The sequence below is a fragment of the Protomyctophum parallelum genome (genome assembly GCF_964188405.1).
Source record: "Protomyctophum parallelum genome assembly, chromosome: 11".
In the NCBI taxonomy this organism is placed as follows: Eukaryota; Metazoa; Chordata; class Actinopteri; order Myctophiformes; family Myctophidae; genus Protomyctophum; species Protomyctophum parallelum.
The window spans coordinates 47,282,898-47,303,011 of NC_139707.1; positions in this window are offsets into that span (position 1 = coordinate 47,282,898).

Genomic DNA, 20,114 nt, shown 5'->3' on the forward strand with positions numbered 1-20,114 from the left:
CTATAAATAAACCCTCCTGCGCTCCGTGAAAGCGCTCCACTGAACTGGACTCTTGGACAGAGACGCTTCCTGCAGTCTGCTCCTTCCTTCCTTCCATGAATGCCAAAGAGATGGAAGGTGTTGGCCTCTTTTCTCGGGGGAGCATTGGCACATATTTTATACAAGGGGGTGGAACAACAGAAGAGAAGCTAACTGCGCTTTCAAAATTGTTTTTATTTCTTTTTGTTTGTTGTTTGTTTGTTTGTTTTTATTCTGTATATTGTTATATGTTTGTTGTCCGTGTTATTTTTTTTTGTTTTGTTTTATGATTGTTTTCTGTATCGTTATCAATGTTAGTACTGTTTGAATGGTTTTCAGATTTTGGTTATATTCATCCACAGTAGCGTTTTATTTTATTTTATTTCACTATTTTACTTTAGCTATTGATGATTTGTGTACATTTCCACATTAAGGTTTTGTTTTCATTTAATAATTTGTGGGTTACTATGGGATAAAAAAAACAAGCTTTTAAAGACTATTTTTTAAAATAAAAGAGAGAATAGATATTTATTTTGAAATGAAGTTATGTAAGAACGTAATAATTAATTGGGGGGGGGTAGTAGGGGGGTAAAGATGCTCTCATTCACATACTGTAGTATGGGGGGGGGGGGTAGGGGGGTTCACATACTGTAGTAATATACAGTAAGCAACACGGAACGTTTTATACATTTCAAAGGAGCTGCTGATCAGATCTGCTTGATTACACTTCCTGAAAGGATTCCTCTTTTTCATTTTTTTTTTTTTTAAATATAAAAAAATAAGTAAACGTTTATATAACGAACTGTTGTTATTGTATGTACTGAATTATGCTACAAAAATGTGTAAATGTGACTATGATTTCCCTCAAGTGCATTCAGGCTCAGCACATGCCTTCTGTTGTAACTTTAATCACACCAGTGATGGTATTTTGGACTTTTAATTCATCCCACATCCAAGGTGCTAGATGCAATATTCCTTGCAATTGAAATTGAGCTTTTTCTTTTGTTTTATTTAATTGAAACCAGAGTAATCTAGTAAGGGAGTAATGACACTCCCGTTGACTCTCATTGTAACAGTGGAATGCAGGAAGTGCTCATTCTATCTCAATGGAATAGTTCCAGCCATAGGAGCAATGTTTGGAACTATCGCCCATAGGCACCCGCTTTGCGGCGAGATCAAAGCGTGTCAGCGCTCTCTTACTAGATTACTCTGATTGAAACTTACTGTACATTTATCTTTTCTTCCTTTCTTTCTTTCTTTTTTACCAACAAATGTGTTTTTATAAAAAACCTATCGGTGGGTAGGATAGAAGATGAGTGAGTGTGCTGTTGAGGTGTTTGCGATGTGGAAACCCACCAGACGTATGTTAAAATATGCAAACCGGTGACGCGCTATAGAATTTGTTTTGAACTCCAGAGACAAACTGGGCTCTAGAGCTACTGATGTCTTGACTGAACCAACCTCTGGGTAAACCATTTCCATAATAACGTGTGCTGTACCGTTTATTTTCTTCCCCAGGCACTGAATAAATACTTATTTTCCATCCATGACGATGAGATACACATTGGTCTACATTTTGAACGGATCTTTTTTTTTTTACAATCTAAAGAAGCTGTTTTGTGTTGTATTCGTTTTATTGCTATTATTTAACCCATTTTGGACTGAGGCCTGATTCTATGGTTTTCTTGGAAAAACCCATGTGTCTATGTCAGTGGTGCTCACAAGGTTAAAACCCATGTTTCTATGTCAGTGGTTCTCACAGGGTTAAAGCCCATGTTTCTATGTCAGTGGTTCTCACAGGGTTAAAACCCATGTTTCTATGTCAGTGATTCTCACAGGGTTAAAGCCCATGTTTCTATGTCAGTTGGTGCTCAACCTTTTTCATGTCAAGAACCCCCAGAATTATCTGTATTTGGCCACCGACCCCCATATCTGAAAATATGTTGTTTCAGTGACCTCCCAGAAGCAAAGATTTGAGTTAAAAACGTCCGCTCTGAAAGAATATATTCAAAGATTTGCGCCACACTTTCACGACTTTTCAAAAATAGCAGACCTACTCAAGCTCATAGTTGAGCTTGTAGGTCTGCTATTTTTCAACAGCTAAAGCATAACAATGCTTAAAACACCAAAAGGGGTTCCCGTAACAAAATAAATGATCTGCTGAGGAGACATGTCATTTTGGAACTAGTCTCACCTTCAGTCCTTTTCATTCCCAGAAACCCTGGGTTTATGGCCTGCGTCTGGCAGCCTTGACACCGCCTTGGCCTCTGAACACAAATCACGATGTCTTCAGTGGAAAATGAAGGATGCTGAAGGTGCCCTGCGCTTTCATCTATGATCCCTATACTGTCAGCCTTGGTAACAATTTAACTCATTTAGGTCTGATGTCGAAAACTTAAAAAAATAATTATGTCTTCAAAATCCTGACTGTTTTCTGAAAAACCTCATGTCAGTGGTGCTCAATATTTCATGTCGAGGACCCCAAAAATTATATGTAATATGCCTCCATCTGAAAATAATATGTTGTTCCAGGGACCTCCCCCCCCCCCCAGAAGCAAAGATTTGAGTTAAAATGTTCACTCTGTAATAACATATATTCAAAGATTTGAGGCATATTTTCACGATCTTTCTAAAAAAAAATAGCAGACGTACAAGTTCATAGTGCAGCACTCGGTGCCGCGCCATGAGCTTGTAGATCTGCTATTTTTCAATAGCTTAAGTATATTGCAATTAAAACACCAAAAGGGGTTCCCGCCCAGAATGGGTTAAGCCTGATTTATACACTTCACAACAGAACTTGCGAGCTTTCAGCTTATGTGGATCTATTCTTGTTTGCAAGTATAATAGAATATATATCCTGGTTCTTGCAGGGTTGATAAAAACAACACATTATGGGTATTTATTTACGTATAATCTCCCAGCTAGGGTGCAGACCCAGACGATAATCGATATCAACCACATGCAGGTTTAATGGGAGCGAAGCTTTGAGTTGAATCGTATATTACGGTCTGAGCGTCTGTGCAGTTTCCAGACAGTAACATGAGAGGATTGATGTCCCTTCAAGACTACCAGTACCAGGACTTTAATGCATTTTGACCCGAGGACGATTCTACAAATGCCTTCTAATTCATGACAGTTTTGTGAGAAAAAAAACATGTTTCTGTGTCAGTCGTTTTCAAACATTTTCATGTCAAAGACCCCCAAAACGAGATGTATTTGGCCGTCGACCCCCATCTGAAAACATGTTGTTCCTGAGACCCCTCAGAAGCAATGATTTGAGTTAAAAACTTGCTCTGAAAGAATATATATCTACAAGCTCTACAAGCTTGTAGAGCTTGTAGATCTGCTATTTTTCAATAGCTAAAGTATAACCTAATGCTTAAAACACCAACAGGGGTTCCCGCCGAAAATGGGTTAATGCATTGGGTATAGATAAAAAAGTGACTCTGAAAGGAGAACTGAATTAGGTCACCATTCATTGGCAATGCTTTAAGAAATCCCCTTAATATATAAATCTCTGCTTTTAAGTCAGAACTGGTTTAACTTTTTATAGATTGAACTTGATAAGGAAGATTAATTCAATGTCCTCTAAGTTGGCCCAATTAGTCCTTTTAAATTATGTTCCACTTATACAAAAAAATGTGCTATTGCATCATTTTATTATATATTTTTTACCTTGATTTGGCTGTATGTGTACAGTACGTGACATTAACATGTGCTTATCTTTCCAGCCAGTGGCCTTGAGGTCTTGACTTTAATTGAGAGGTCAGAGTTCAATCCCTGGCCAAGTCACACCAACTATTCTACTATTAAAAATAGCACCCAATGCATCCTTTATTGCACTTGGCATCAAGCCTTGGTTTGGGGCTAAAGGCTCATACATAGTCTGGATTTTCGGTGGTGAGGTGACCACCGAACTACAACATGACGTCACGAGCCTCGGTGAAGAGCAAACCACCGCCACAGCCCCCCAGCCCTTCTCTCTGTTTTTACTCACCACCACTCAACGTTATTTCAGCTCTGGTGGTCAGCTCACCACCGGATCAGTAGTCACCTCACCACCGGATCGGTGCTCACCTCACCACCGGAGCGGTGGTCACCTCACCACCGAAAATCCAGACTATGAATAGGCCTTTTTTAGTCCCTGCGACATCCTAGTGTCATGTCCAGGGGGTGCACTTGTACATCAAGTTGAACTGGAGATGGACTCAGTGCTGCTGACCTATATAATATGTGGGCCGCATGGCTCAGATTTGGACCGTTCACTCCTCAAAGCTACTTAATATACTTCAGTAACATTCAAATAATCATTTTAAGATAGCTTATTCTTAATATCTTTACTTTAGATGGCATGTTTTTATTAAGTCCCGAGCAGAGGGATGGGATCTAGCCAAGCTTTGGCTTGTTGTCAGCAGCATGCCAGACTGTCATCACAGGATGCAACTTGTCATGTTGCCATGCCAAGCTATGTTAGCATGACAAGCAGACTTAAAAGGCTGGCTGAGATGCGGTCATAATTTAACATTAACTTATAATGTTAACGCTAGCGCACATTTGACATTTCTAAGAGTGTGCCATTATTTCGAAAGCAATTTTTCCACTTGCCTTTCTCAATTATGCTCTCTTTTTAACACGTAAATTATTAAATTAAGTTTTCTTTTTAAATATGTCAAGATTTTTCTTCCAGGATAAAAAAATACCATTAGACAAAAGGTGACAAGAAAGATCAGCAGTGGCTTTGTATTTTATTGGGAACATTAATAGTCGCAGCATACAGTACGTAATAATATACTTGACATTATCTGTGCTTGCACATCAATTAATATACAGTACTGTTCCGGAGTAGCTGTAGATCAGTCATTGGCTCTCTTAACCCATTTTGGACTGAGGTCGATAAAAAAAGGCTTCTAAATCCTAACATTTTTCTGAAAAACCTGTTTCTATGTCGGTGGTGCTCAACCTTTTTCATGTCAAGGACCCCCAGACTTATCTCTATTGGGCCACGGACCCCCATCTCAAAATATGTAGTTCCAGGGACCCCCAGAAGCAAATATTTTCGTTAAGAGGATGAAACCCAGAAAAGCACTAAGACTTGTTCACATTGGGGTGCTCCATTTTCAACTCATCAGAACATTTAATGACATACATCTACATTACTATGCAAAAACACAACGATTATAGAAATAAAAAAATAAAAATCACATCCTTGTGAAGTGAGGGGCGCTAATAATTATATTAAAGTCTAACTCATGTTGATTAGATGATGTAATGGTGATGTAAAACAAACGGTGCCAACACAAACATTAAATTATCTTTATTGTTAAAGGACCACTTCACCACTTTTCAACCTATCTTCATATAATAGGTCCTCACTAATAATCATGAAAAAATGGCGCAATTTTTTTCTACCCGGTCTGTGTCTCACATGCACAACCGTTTGCCCCATGCACCAACTTCACATTCGACACACGCGTTCCACACCCCCACAGGGAGTGCAGTGCCCGGTATCGAGTCGGTCGGACCCACGGTTATCCAGAACCACCACAATAGGCTCTTATCAGGCTCTGCCAGTGGGCCTAATCAGCCCAAATCCCCTCACCTGTGCAATTTCCAGCCTCTGCCTCAGCCAATTGATTGCCATGGCAACCCCACACCTGCAAATGGATTACTTAACCACTCCACTTTTCACAGTCAGTCAGTTTGCACTCTTCACACACAGGCAGATACAGAGATCTCCATGTGGGACACAGACAGACAGATAGTTAAAACGGGTGCTATGACAAGTTGACAACGGGTATTATTACGTTCCCAATTAAGTTGCATCGCTCTCAAGTAGACGACCGGTGGCCAACGGGCACGCACAGGTCTAGTAGGCAAAAATAAGTAAACATTCTGTCATTCTCACACCTGTTGCATCAAACAGGTGACAAGTTGACACAATGGCACAACACAACGGGACTCCCTGTCCCTGTCACAGCACAGGACATGATTATGATTCTGTGCCCTTTCGGTATAGCAAAGAAATCAGTGCCGCGTCGGCAGAAGCAGGCTTTGCACAGCGAGTGAGATAGTGTCCTTTAGTTTCTCATCCATGTAAAAGTTCTGGCAGAAAACGTTTGTTTAGTCAAATATCTCAAGCTGCACGCGGTCACGGACAACATTTTCTCCGGGCGAGAGGCCCGGAATGACCGATGGACCGAATTTAACTAAACTTCCTTATTTGGGAAGCACAAACATCATCACCAATTGACATGGTTAACACAAATCAGGGGTGGGAAACTTTGACCATGGAGACTGCCCCAATATTTCCCCACTCACTAGAGGGCCACATTGCATAATGCTGTCGTAGCAAAAATAGCCGGTCTACAAGCTCAAAACGCATCGCAGTGCGACGTGTTTTGAGCTTGTAGATCAGCTATTTTTTGCTATTATTTGAATTTAAATCGTGAATATATTTTTGCTATGTTTGGAATAGGAATCATGAAAAGTAACCTTTTTTATTTAATGTCAAAAGCCTTTGATTATATAGTTATGTTAACTTAAAGTTATGTTAAATTATAGTTACAAGTAAGACGCGCAAACGCGGGAAGCGAACGCAGCTCGTGAATTGCAATAACAACAATTAGAATAAATTACGTACTTTTTTCTTTCTTTTTAGTTAGTAATTTTTTTAAGTTTTCTACTGTGTGTGTGTGTGTGTGTGTGTGTGTGTGTGTGTGCGTGTGTGGGTGTGTGTGCGTGTGCGTGCGTGTGTGTGTGTGTGTGTGTGTGTGTGTGTGTGTGTGCTACAGCTGCGCCCTCTGGTGGTGGGCGGGTGGTGTCACAGCGGGACAGACACAGACAGACAGACAGACACGATCTGCAGGGTCTCATAGTTAGTGCTCACTGTATTCGCAACTAGTCCTTACCCGTTGTGAGATATTTGCCCCGTGAAGGGTACTGCGCCCGGGTGCGTTTGTAATTGACTAATAAATAAATTAATAATCATTAATGTGTCAAATCGAAAAAAGGGCTTCGTTACGCCCTCCATATGCATATGGTCAATGCCTGTGTGAAAAGTGATTGGTGATTGGTGCAGGCAGTAAGGAGTTACGGCACTGTTTCTGACAGACACACACACACACACACACACACACACACACACACAAACACGGACAGACACTCAGACATTCGGTTAATTATAGTATGATGATGTTAACTATTTAATAAACGGAAAAAAAATGCATTGGACATTAAAAAAAATACATTTTAATAATACTCATTAAGCTACTAATCTACTTATCAGTATTCTAGTGTTAACCTGAGGTCCCATCCTTGGGACAAATGTTTCAACTTCCCATAGACAGCCCATTCATCCAAACAGAAAAGTCCTATTTAATTGTATTAAAGGTATATTCAGTGATTTCACTCAAAAAACCGTAGGTTTTGTTTTTGGCTGTGGGACCCAGCCGTCCAATCAGGATAGAGAGTCAAAAACAAACCCTAAGGTTTTTTGACCCCCAGGGGTTAACTGGGGACAGGGAGGAACTCCTTATATGGCCAGCACACTCTATAGTAGGGAGGATTATCACAACAAAACAAAAAAATAAGTGATATTTGAATTAAGTGAAATCACTGAATATACCTTTAAATAATGTCAAATTATCTTACTATTATCTGCAAAGTGTTTGTTTAATACAAATCCACCGTAGACAGACATGTTATGGTTATGAGCTACTTTCCTGTCAAGAAATACCTTGCAGATGATTATTTTTCTAAATATCTTGTTTGGAAGCACTCGTAGCAACCTCCTGCATTATGTGCAAATTGTAAATATGGGCTGTTGAGTGATAGTCAACGAGCACTTCCAAACTCCAAACCATAGACTGTAAAACACATAACATGTCTACTGTGATGTTTTATTAAACAAACACATGCAGATAGAGGACAACTCAAGTTTTCCGTATGTAACAGAGTTAAATAGTTAGTTAAATTGAGTTGTTCATTTGCCCAATATTGAGCAGTACCAGACATATATAGTTTTCTTGTTCAAACTAAGATATAGCACTTTGGTTCACTGCATGCCGCTCTGTTTGTCCTAGTGGAGTTACCGTAGCTACCTCAGGTGATCCTCTGAGGTGAGAGGGCTCTTTGAAAACACTGTGATGTTACTTTATGTTTTTGTTATGAAATAGTGTTCATTTCAGCTGTAAATTGAAGCATACAGTGTCTAATATACATATGACGTTGGGTCACTGTGATAATATTAATCTGAGTGCAATGAATCTTCTTGTAAACGGCTTTTTGGTTTATCACGGGGACTATAGAGCACCGAAGTCTGACGTCACTTTCAGTAGAGGGCGTCAGTCCCCAGGTTCATGTATTTGTTTCGTTGCATTGAAATCCCCATTGAAGCGATTTGAGATCGCCTCATATAACAACTGTGTTTGAAAAATAAACATGTCACCCCGGCCGCTTCACTCATATGGATATGAAGAATCAACTGACTGAGAGAAAACGCTAATGTTACTGCTGCTGAATTAGTTAGATTTTCGCTAGAAGCAGACTGTATCATATATGAGTGACTGACTGTTGCAAACGATACAGAGACACCTCCCTGACAATAACGCCGAGACAGCTTGTTTATTTTTGGACCACAACGCTTATAGTAGACGATATTAAGATCACCCCATGTTATTCTCCATAGAGAAATCACTTCCGTGAACCAGGGGAATCGTCGGGATGAGCGAGTTACGTCAGGACTTCGGTGCTCTATAGTCATGCAGTGTTGTCTTTACTTTTTGTGTTGTGTTGCCCACAGACAGTCTGAGGCTAAGCGGTGGACCACTTCCAACAACAAATAGTGATTTATTTGTCTGTTCTTACAGAATAAACTGTCTCCTGGAGTTCCTGTTCGTGTCTTTGACTACTAAAAGAAGTCCGTTACACAATGTCGGTGAGTTTGACGTTATTTAATACAATTAGATAGGACTGTTCTGTTTGGATGAATGAGATGTCTATCTATGGGAAGTTGAACCTATAGGTAGCACTTACTTTACTGGCAAGATGGCAGCAGCTGTGTGAATATCGAGAGAAAGCTGTCCGGGTGCAGCTCGTGAAAAAGTGGAGATATTTGACTAAACAAACATTTTTTATGCCAGAAACTTTCACATGGATAAAAGAAGAAAAAAACGAAGCAAAACAGGCCTAGACAATCTACAAGCTATATACAGTAAATGGCCTACAGAAGAGAAATGAGCAAACCTAAATGTTTAGAACGCAGCAGGTGTCAGCAATAATCTCCAAAGTTTCTCTGAAACACGCAGCAGAACCAAAACAACTATAGAGCGTTGTTGAACTTGTGTATTCTACAGTGAACAACAATTCAGGAGTATGAAAGCAGGAGCTGTATAACGAGGTAGGGCATAATTTGTTTGATTCATTGACCAACACTTACTTGTTAATTAATGCCAATAATGTATGATTTTAGCCTAGCTCGCGCAGGTGGAATTTCATGTTGTGTGGTTGGCAATATATATAGGCTTTTAGCTTAAAATGTAGACTTTAGTTTAGAGATGTATTTACAGAGTCTAAATCTTTAATAGGCTAGGCTTACTTGGTCCTCTCTTAGTCTCTTTACTCATGGTGTAGTTCGGTGAACATGCAGTATGATGCATCATATTAGTTTGTACATTCTAGTCATATGACCAGAGCTACTGTCTATAATTGATTGATTGATTGATTGAAATATTTATTAACAGTTTGTAGAATTTACAGTACATTTTAAGCACAAACTCAATACAAAGACTGTCAACTGTGAGTGGACGACCCAATTAAGCATTACACTTGTTTACAACAGGGTCCACATTGTTCAATTCATCAAAACATTTAAAGACATACAACCATTTAGAGACATACAAATAGACATTTCTATGTAGCTAAAGAACAGAACAGGAATTCATCATATGGGAAGCAAAAAAGGGAAAATATACAATATACAGTGAGGGAAATGGGGTGGGGGGTGGGGGGGATTCAGATTTTACAGAGGCCATTTTCGAATTGCAGCCATCCGTAGGTGCCCTTTGAGAGCGGTTTTGAAGGAGTCAAGGGATTCACATGTCTTAATGACTGTTGGTAGGGCGTTCCACATTTTGGTGGCATAGGAGCGAAAATAATTTAGTCCCTTGTTTGTGCCGAATCTGGGTTGTACATGGTTTGTTGCACTCCCTCTGGTGTTGTGGGTGTGGACTTCGTTTACATTAAGGAAGTATTTAGACAGGTACATGGGTATCTTGGTGGTGTATCGAATCTTGTGGACCAGACCCATTGCAAGATGCTGTACTATGTCGACGACCCTAAGCCATCCCAGCCTGTCAAAGTGGGCAGGGGTGAGGTGGGTTCGGGGGGTGAGGCCAAGTAGGAGCCTGACCATAATGCTATCTGTCATCTCAATGCCAGATAGCATTTATATGTAGCATTGGTGTTGCTTTGCTGCTACACTTTACAACTGGCATGTATGCTACTGTAAATTATTTAGAATAGATTAGTGTAAACTATTTTCTTTAATGGCAATTTTGTGATTTTTAAATGCACAAAATGGGGAAGCCAGGGTTAAACAAGAGAAACATACAGTATATAGTTCAGGGGTGGGCAACTGGCGGCCGGGGGGCCACATGCGGCCCCCACCTTCACTTAATGTGGCCCTCAGGTTAATGTCAGAATACTGATTATAATATTGGTTTCAGCTGTTTACAATTCCACAACATGCAAACATAATAATTACTTCAGTCTAAATTAGTAGCTCATTGCTTCAACACACGTATAATTAAAGGCATTTGAAATAACATAAAAATGTAAATTTTCAGGATTCCAATTAAAAAAAGATTTCAATTTGAATATAGCCGATCTACAAGCTCAAAACGCGTCACAGCGCGACACATTTTGAGCTTGTAGATTGGCTATTTTGCTACGACAGTAATATATGACCCTAGGGAGTGAGTGTGGAAATATATTGGCCCTCTCCATCGTCAAAGTTGCCTTCCCCTGGTATAGGTATAGACTATAGAGGCTGTACTTACTTTGGATTGGAATATATCTCTGCAGGCCATGTTTTCTCACAGATCTGAGTTGACAAGACAGACTCTTTTAGAGTTGAGGAGAAATAACTAACCTGCACTTCTGTTGTCACTGAAGTGAAATGATGCTCACAGTGAAAGTCCTCAGTGTTATAACTCCTTGTATACACTCTTGAGTTACTGATGGATAACTGAACAGGGGGATTTTACTTTGTACTGTCTGCACCTATAGCCCCTCTCGGAAACTCTACGTAAAGTTTCTGACATTTGGATGACTTTACATAGAGTCCCTCTGCATCTATTCCACGCTAAATGGTATACAGACGGCCGTGCTGCGACCTTTGGGTGGTGGTGAGATGATTCAAAAGAAGCATATATCTGCTATAGGAGACAACGGAAACCTCAGCAAATTTTCCGAAGCCGTTAAGTGTTTTTTAATTTGTTTGACCGTTTTGGCTGCTGTGAAATTCTCTCTTCCTTCCTTCCTTGACTTCCGTATTGACATCCCATTGTACCGCCTCCCGCACCGGGGCTGGCTAGCTGCGACAGAGCAGATCAGAGGCAGGAACGTATAGGGACGCGCAGCTAGCCCAGCCCAGGTGCTGGAGGCGGTACAATGGGATGTCAATAAGGAAGGAAGGAAGAGAGAATTTCACTAGTGGAAGATTTGGGGCAGAGGTTCATCGTTGGCATCCAGGGAGTGTGTGTGCAAAAATTGGCATCGACCGGCTTAACGGTAATGGAGATTAGCTGTACACGGACGGACGGACTCTTCGTGGTTGTGACAGAGTACAGCATCTTTGTGGTTGTGTCAGAGTACAGCATCTTTGTGGTTGTGTCAGAGTACAGCATCTTTGTGGTTGTGTCAGAGTACAGCATCTTTGTGGTTGTGTCAGAGTACAGCATCTTTGTGGTTGTGTCAGAGTACAGCATCTTTGTGGTTGTGTCAGAGTACAGCATCTTTGTGGTTGTGTCAGAGTACAGCATCTTCGTGGTTGTGTCAGAGTACAGCATCTTTGTGGTTGTGTCAGAGTACAGCATCTTTGTGGTTGTGAACTTGTGAACTTGAATTCTACTCTCAATGTACAGTAGGCTACTGGTGGAATTGCTTCGACACTTTGACTATGATGCACTGTGACTTATCGTGAAGCTCATGGTTGGCATACTTTTACATTGTTTCTAAGTTGAGCACTTATTTAGCAGAACGTTATGTTGTTTGGATGACGTTTATGAGAATGCAGGAATATGTACACTACAGTACACACACACACACACACACACACACAGCAATGGAAGTCATCTAAAATATCCCATTTAAAGACTGGTTTCCCCATCTTGCGCTGTTTATCCCATTCTGGGCGGGAACCCCTTTTGGTGTTAGCATCATGTCATGCTTTAGCTATTGAATAATATCAGATCTACAAGCTCATAGCGTGGCACCGAGTGCCATGCTACGAGCTTGGAGGTTTACTTTTTAGAATCTGATCTCAGGTCAAAATGAGATGGAAACAGGGTGTTGGAGTCGGGGTAAACAGGAGTCAGGCCTGGTGACTCTATGAGTGCGTAGCTTTATTCACTTTGTTATTGGTATTGTTCTGACCTCAGGCAGCACAAACATTTCATTATAGTTTCCTGGTGGCATATACAGTACTGGTTTGTCCATGAAATGTGCATGTTGAGAGAGAGACAGAGAGAGAGAGAGAGAGAGAGAGAGACTCACTGTGTTCTGCTATTAGCCTACACATTTCAGTGGTTTTATAATTAATATGATTTTTTTTTTTTTTATACTAGTGGGGAAAGCTATTAACCTGACGCTGCCAGATCCAAGAAGCTTGCTACACAAATTTGTTTCACAGCTTATTGGGATCTGGGATCGCGGAAGCAAATTCGATGACGGGGCTGTTCCTTTTTTTCAAGATACTTGGTAGATGATTGGATGGGACCGTCTGTCTATCACCGTGTGGGCGTGCAAACACAACCAATCATATTGACGTGTCTATATAGCTTCACATCCGGTTTCGCACATATCCCGCCCTTAGCTCACGCTGATTGGCTCGAACCGGGAGCGGTTCGGTGTTAGCTGAACTCCCTGAGAGGTCCCAGATGGTTGTGGTGTTGGGGAACATGGTTACCCAATACCGCCCCCATCTGGCAAAGTCAGGTTAGAAAGCTATGTGTGCAGGCTATTTTATTTACTGTAACCGTTAATTTAAGGCAGATCTTTATGATCATAGAGTCAGACATGATCACATGCAGAAAACGCTGTATTTTGTGATGTGCATGTGCCACTGAATTTCAACCATGTTCAAGCCATGTTTCTCAGTCATTATCCTGTTTATTTGTGTTGTGTGTTAAGAGCAGAGTCAGTGGTTTTAAGACCGTAATGGAGGTATTCAATATTTTTGAGTGGTGCAACCACTCCAAGGAACAGCAATGTCCGTGTTCACCCACCTATGTGAACCTGTGTTGGTTAATGAGCACCAGTATATGACTATGAGTACCAGTAGGGGTCGCTGTTGTGCGGGGGGGGGGGGGGGGTTCACCACTCAGTTCACACGGGTGTGATTTTGCTTAATATTTGGCAATGGTTGCTATAATTCAACAGGTTATGCTGTAAGTTATGTTGGTGTATGTACAGTATGCTATGGTGATTTGAACATCCTGTGGCCTGGCTTTTTGAACTTTTAGATACAACGATACAAATATCCCTTTTAATAGGCAATCACATCGACATGCAGTTTGAGTCGGAGCGTTTTAACCTGCTGATGAGCGCCCTGGCTTTAGAGATGAGGTCTGTTATGAATCGACTTGAACTTGGGCGTCACAGCATTGTCCCTGGTTTAATCCATTCTGGGCGGGAACCACTGTTGGTGTTTTAAGCATTATGTTACACTTTAGCTATTGAAAAAAAATAGCAGATCTACAAGCTCAGATATGAAGTGGCGCGCTACGAACTTGTAGGTCTGCTATTTTTGAAAAATCGTGAAAATGTGGCACAAATCTTTGAATATATATATATATTCTTTCAGAGCCAACATTTTTAACTCAAATCTTTTCTTCTGAGGTGTCCCTGGAACAACATATTTTCAAATGGGGGTCGGGGGCCAATTACACATCATTGTGGGGTCCTTGACATGAAATATTGAGCACCACTGATACAGAAACATGAGGGATTTAATTAGTTTTTATTTCGACGTCAGGCCTAAATGGGTTAAAGAAAAACATCCAGCTTGACACACCCATTTCCACCTGCTCAAGGCCCTCAAGGCCTGAGTAAATCTAAAAAATAAAATAAGTACCGGAAAGAAAATGAATTTGCTGAATTGAGGTACTATCCATATAAGTTTCCTTGAGCGGAGGAGAGACAGGGCGAGAGAAAAGGAGGGAGAGAGAGATTAAAAAGATGGTTGGCCGAAAACATAGTGTAAATATAGTGTAGAATAGATAAATTGCACAAATGAAAAAAACGTTAATAAAAGTAGGGGGAAAAAAGAAAAGAAATCCAGTTTTATTGGTCAGTTTATATGAATGTTGTCCTGTTTTATTGTTTTATGTTTGTTTTTTGCCTCCTGTTTTTAATCGGTAATGTACCGTTATTGTCTGTTGCTCCCCTTCCCCTTTCCCCAAGAGGACCACAATGGAAACAAGCCTAACAGCTTTCTTGTGAATTTATCCTTTTGAAATGCTCAGAGACAGGGGGAGAGAGAGAGAGAGGAGAGATGCTCGTCGACAGGGGGAGGGGGAGCCTGTAATAACCCACAGCTGGCTTGGCTGTGCAGCGCTGTGTCTCAACGGCTGCTCTACCACGGCTATATTTAGCGTCCAGCTAAGTAATAACTAAGTACATTGAAACGATCCAGCGACGGTAATGATACGCGAGGGCGACAACCAGATATCGGGGGGGGACTTAATTACGTTTGGGGCGGAAGCGAAAAGCCATGGCTGTCAGATCTCTGGACTGTGTTTATATACTTGTGCCGTATGTGTTGGGCTGTCGGCTGCTGGGTGACTCACCGTAGATCCAACAGGAACACACTCAGGGCTATATCTTGTGCCCCTTATTTATTCTTTTACTATTCTGAAGAACCTTTTGGAAATAGTTCAATGTCAAGGACCCCAAAGATATATGATATTGGCTGCCTAAACCCCATTATTAGGCGTTACTGGTTTACAGCCAGGATTGAAGTTATTCATTTACTTTGAATACATTTTATTCAAAGAGTATGACATCACATACTGTACAAGTTTCACAGAAAGAGAATATGGCTCTTCTTTACATTTTCTCCCCACAACTCCTTTCCCAATCTTCCCCACCCACCCACCATCTTACCCCACGAGGCCAACATGCATACACGGGTGTAAAACCAAAAGATTGAGTACATAACTAAGACACACACAACATATACAGGTATAAAACCAATAGGTTGAGTAAGAGAGGATACAAAGAAAGGGATCACATGGTTATGTTCACAAGGATTGAAGTTATGACGTGTGCTCAAGAACGTGCTGTCCAAAAGTGTCCATTCAGTTGAAGTATATATATAGTAATAGTATATTTATTAGCTGCCAAAGCCCTACACTTTTACATACATAATAAATTAACGTAAGTCAGAAGAATGTGCCAGTAAACATGAGTCCTCCAACCACAGTCTAAAAACGGTTTGCCTCTGCATGTCAGCAACACCTGCACCTGATTAGGGCCAGGGTTAAATCCCCCTCTGAATCCACTGGCATTTAAGCCTTCACCCCCCACCCCACCCCTCTTCTTCTCCTTCTAAATATTTGATGAGGAGGATGTTATCTAGACTAGAGTGGATATTCCGGGCATGGTGGTGAGGATAGGCTTTGACCTCTCACCTTTTTGTTTTGGAATGTAAACGTCCAAATATTTATGTTTGAGACGATACATGAGTTATGCTAAGGCTAAGGGCCGATTCATACTCCTATATTTTACCGCTGTAGTGCCGCAAATGATTTTGGCTCGCCAGAAAATTTCAGTAGCACCGAAGAGCCGACTTTAGGACGGTACCCGCCCCCCCGAACCTCAAATGACGTCACATTGTAGGCTCTACAGAGCCGAACCCACTTTTATTCGGCTCTAAAATAGGAGCCCTTAGATTACATTACAGTTTGTCCACAGATTATCGGCAATCTTAATACACAGGGGTGTGTGCTTGTGCGTGCGTGCGGTCTCCAGGGGTGTGTGTGTGTGTGTGTGTGCGTGTGTGTGTCTTTGCCTTTGCCTGCCTTTCCCCCGCATATATCGAACTGTCTGACCGATCGACTTAACATGTGATACTTGTGTTGTGAGAGTGGGAGGTCAGTACAACATAGGGTCCCTGGAACAACATATTTTCAGATGGGGGGGGGGGGGTCCCTGGAACAACATATTTTCAGATTGGGGGGGGGGGTCCCTGGAACAACATATTTTCAGATGGGGGGGGGGGGGGGGGGGGGAGGGGTCGGCGGCCAATTACATATATTTCCGGAGGGTTCCTTGACATGACAATGTTTGAGAACCACTGACCATAGAAACATGTTATTTTTTGTTCTTCAGAAAACTCGTGATTTTAGAGAAGATATTTTTGTAGAAGTATCGGAGTTTAGGGTCTAAATGTATTAAACTCACCCCGGTCAGGTCCCTGCAGGTTCACAGCTCTACCGCTAACGCTGAGCGTACAGTAGACGGCTCACAGCGGAGCGTACACACACGGCTCACTGCCCTCAGCCATCACTGCAGCTGGCTACATATCCGATGTGACATCTTCTTCTATCCTCCTATGAATTTTTTATGTCTCGTCCTCTCCCTCCCACTCACACGCAGGGGGGGGGGGGTAGAGGGGGGGGGGGGGTTGAAGGCAGCGGGGCCTCGTTCTTCTATGAAACCATAACTACTGCAACTGGCGATGTCGTGTTTTGAATGGCACCCCCCCCCCCCCCACACACACACACACACAGCGTTCTCTGTGTCGGACTGATTGTCTTCCTCCAGAGATAATAATATTGTGCACGGCGGCACTATGGGCACATTTTTCATTTTCAAAAGCTGTGTGATTGAGATGTGTATATACTGTACGACGCATATATATATATAGACTCGAGCACTGGGGAAGGGAGCGGAGGAAAGGAGTTTCAGGTGAACTCGATATAAAACCGCCGTAAAATTACTTTTACTGATTGGGGAGGAGGGAGTTGCACAATTATGTTGAGTGGAGAATTTTCAGACCTGGAACATTATTTCAATACATCGCCCACCTGAGTATTATTGATTGATTTGCGGAGGGAGGCAAAAACTCCTCCTGGGTAAAAGTCTCCAGTGAACTGACAGCAGGACAGCACACTATAGAGCTATGCATAACGGGCCATAATGTAATGCACTCTGGTATTGATTGACAGACACATTGATTTTCAGCTAGGACTCCTTTCTCCGAAGTGAAGTCATGAGTAAGGCCTCATTCACACCTAAAAGACACCTGTGCTGTCCGTGTCTTGTGTCTTGTCCGTGTGTAATGGTCGCCCCCCAATGCATTTCCAATGGAAGTCACATGGTTTGACCAAACATTTTTGTTTGATGGCTGTGTTCTGCCCCCCCTCCCCGCAGTTTGACATTGCGATCATCAAGCTGGGAACTTGCTGGTGCAATCGATCCGTGGGTGGTGTGAAAATAAGGTGTTCTTTCACAGAGCAGAGCTGGCATGCATACGAGGGTCAGTGTCTGGGTAACTAGAGCACACATTTGATTCAGACGACATATGATACTACTGTCTGTAATATAAATCCAGTGCAGCGATATAGTTCATTGAGACACGGAAGGCAGAAAAGGTTTATAATCTAATCTCCCCTTCGTTCTCTATCGGTAATTAATTATGTTCCTTTTTAAATCGGCTTCATGTCAACTCTCCCATCACTAGTGCTCACTCTCATTGCCAGATAACTCACTCACGCCCACATTTAATCAGGTGTTCTCTTTAAGCCATTTTGGGGCGGAAACCCCTTTTGGTGTTTTAAGCATTGTTATAATTTAGCTATTGAAAAATAGCAGATCTACAAGCTCATATAGCGCGCCACCAAGTGCCGCACTACAAGCTTGTAGGTCTGCTAGTTTTGAAAAATGTGGGGCAAATCATTGAATATATATTTCAGAACGAACATTTTTAACTAAACTATTTGCTTCTGGGGGGGTCCCTGGAACTACATATTTTGAGATGGGGGGGTCCGTGGCCCAATAGAGAGAATTCTGGGGGTCCTTGACATGAAAAAGGTTGAGCACCACTGACACAGAAACATGGGTTTTTCAGGAAAATTTTAGGATTTGGAAGCATTTCTTTTCATCGACCTCAGTCCAAAATGTGTTAAGCAGTCACTACACTGTCCTCAGTCTCCATGCTAGCTGACTCTAGCTGTTTCCAGACCTGGGCAGACCGACGCGGTCATTTTCCGCATCTCTTTCAAGTTTTTTAAACAGCTGGTGGATGGAAAAGAAGCTCCACCCACGCGGCTGAATGCCGCCACGGCCAGATTCCCCGGAAAAGCTTGCCCCTTTTCCATCCACCAGCTGTCTTAAAAACCCGGAAAAGACACCGGCAGACAGCGGGAAACGGTCGCGCCTCTCTGCCCAGGTCTGGAAACACTTGACTGTGTCTCTTCTGTTGTTCAGATGTCAGCGTTCAAATTTCCTCCACCTGGCTCCACCTCCCTGTGGCAATAGTTCTGTAATGAGTGATTCTTGTGATTATAATCGTGATTCATGGATTGTACTATATGTGGTATCTAGTTCTGTTATGGGTATCTGTGATCATAGTGTGTTTTATGGATTGTATTATGATCATGTGATTATGTTCAGTATCTATGTGGCATATATTGAAAGTTATGTTGTTGATGTAATGTCATTATGTTATGCTCTGCTCTGGGGTTTGTTGTTGTTTATCAGGGCTGTGTCTCGGTGCACAGATAATCTGAGATATCGAATGTGATATGATATCAGGTGATATACTGTATCACATGAGCAGAGACACACTGCCACACTAAATGCAATTTAGCTTTTGGTTAATGAACTACTGTTGAATGTATGTTAATGAAAGAGATAAGAGTGGAATTGATTTTACTGTGTGTGAGTGAGAAAATGTCAACGATGTGGACCCATGGTGCACGTGCACGTTGTAATGCCTGCTGTGTGTGTGTGTGTGTGTGTGTGTGTGTGTGTGTGTGTAGTGTGTACTGTGCATTTGTGTGCTTGAAAAGGGAGAGCGAGAAGGATGGAGGGAGGGATGGAGTGGGTGGGTGTGTGCATACTGTACATGGGTGTGTGCATATACTGTACATGGGTGTGTGCAGATACTGTACGTGCCTGGTTTGAGCACTCGATGCTGATTCTCCAGCTGACTAAAAGCCTCCTGGAGCCTGGCGTGTAGTTGCCAGGTCTGCAGTGGCCTGGGCATGCAGCCTTATTGCGCTGGGTTAACCCATTCTGGACTGAGGTCGATTAAAAAAAAAGGCTTCTAAACCTTAATTTATTTCTGAAAAACCCATGTTTCTATGTCGGTGGTGCTCAACCTTTTTCATGTCAAGGACCCCCAGAATTATCTGTATTGGGCCACGGACCCCCCCATCTCAAAATATGTAGTTCCAGGGACCCCCCCCCCCCCCCCCCAGAAGCCAATATTTTAGTTAAAAATGTTCGATCTGAAATATATATTCAAAGATTTGCGCCACATTTTCACGACTTTTCAAAAATAGCAGATCTACAAGCTCGTATGAGCTTGTAGATCTGCTATTTTTCAATATCTAAAGCATAACGTAATGCTTAAGTTAAAACACATAAAGGGGTTCCCGCCCAACATGCATTAAGTGCCTCAGAATCTAATCACTCTAATGTCTGTGGAGGCCTTAAATCACACTTATTGGCTAAGTGCAAATGCTCCGTCTGTCCTTCAGGGGACTGGAAGCTTCGCCTTCGCCCACGACTCTCCCTCCACACTGTGATTAGTCCAATTGGATATGAGGAGCGATCGCCCTCATTGGCTCGGGCGAGGGGGCTACCGG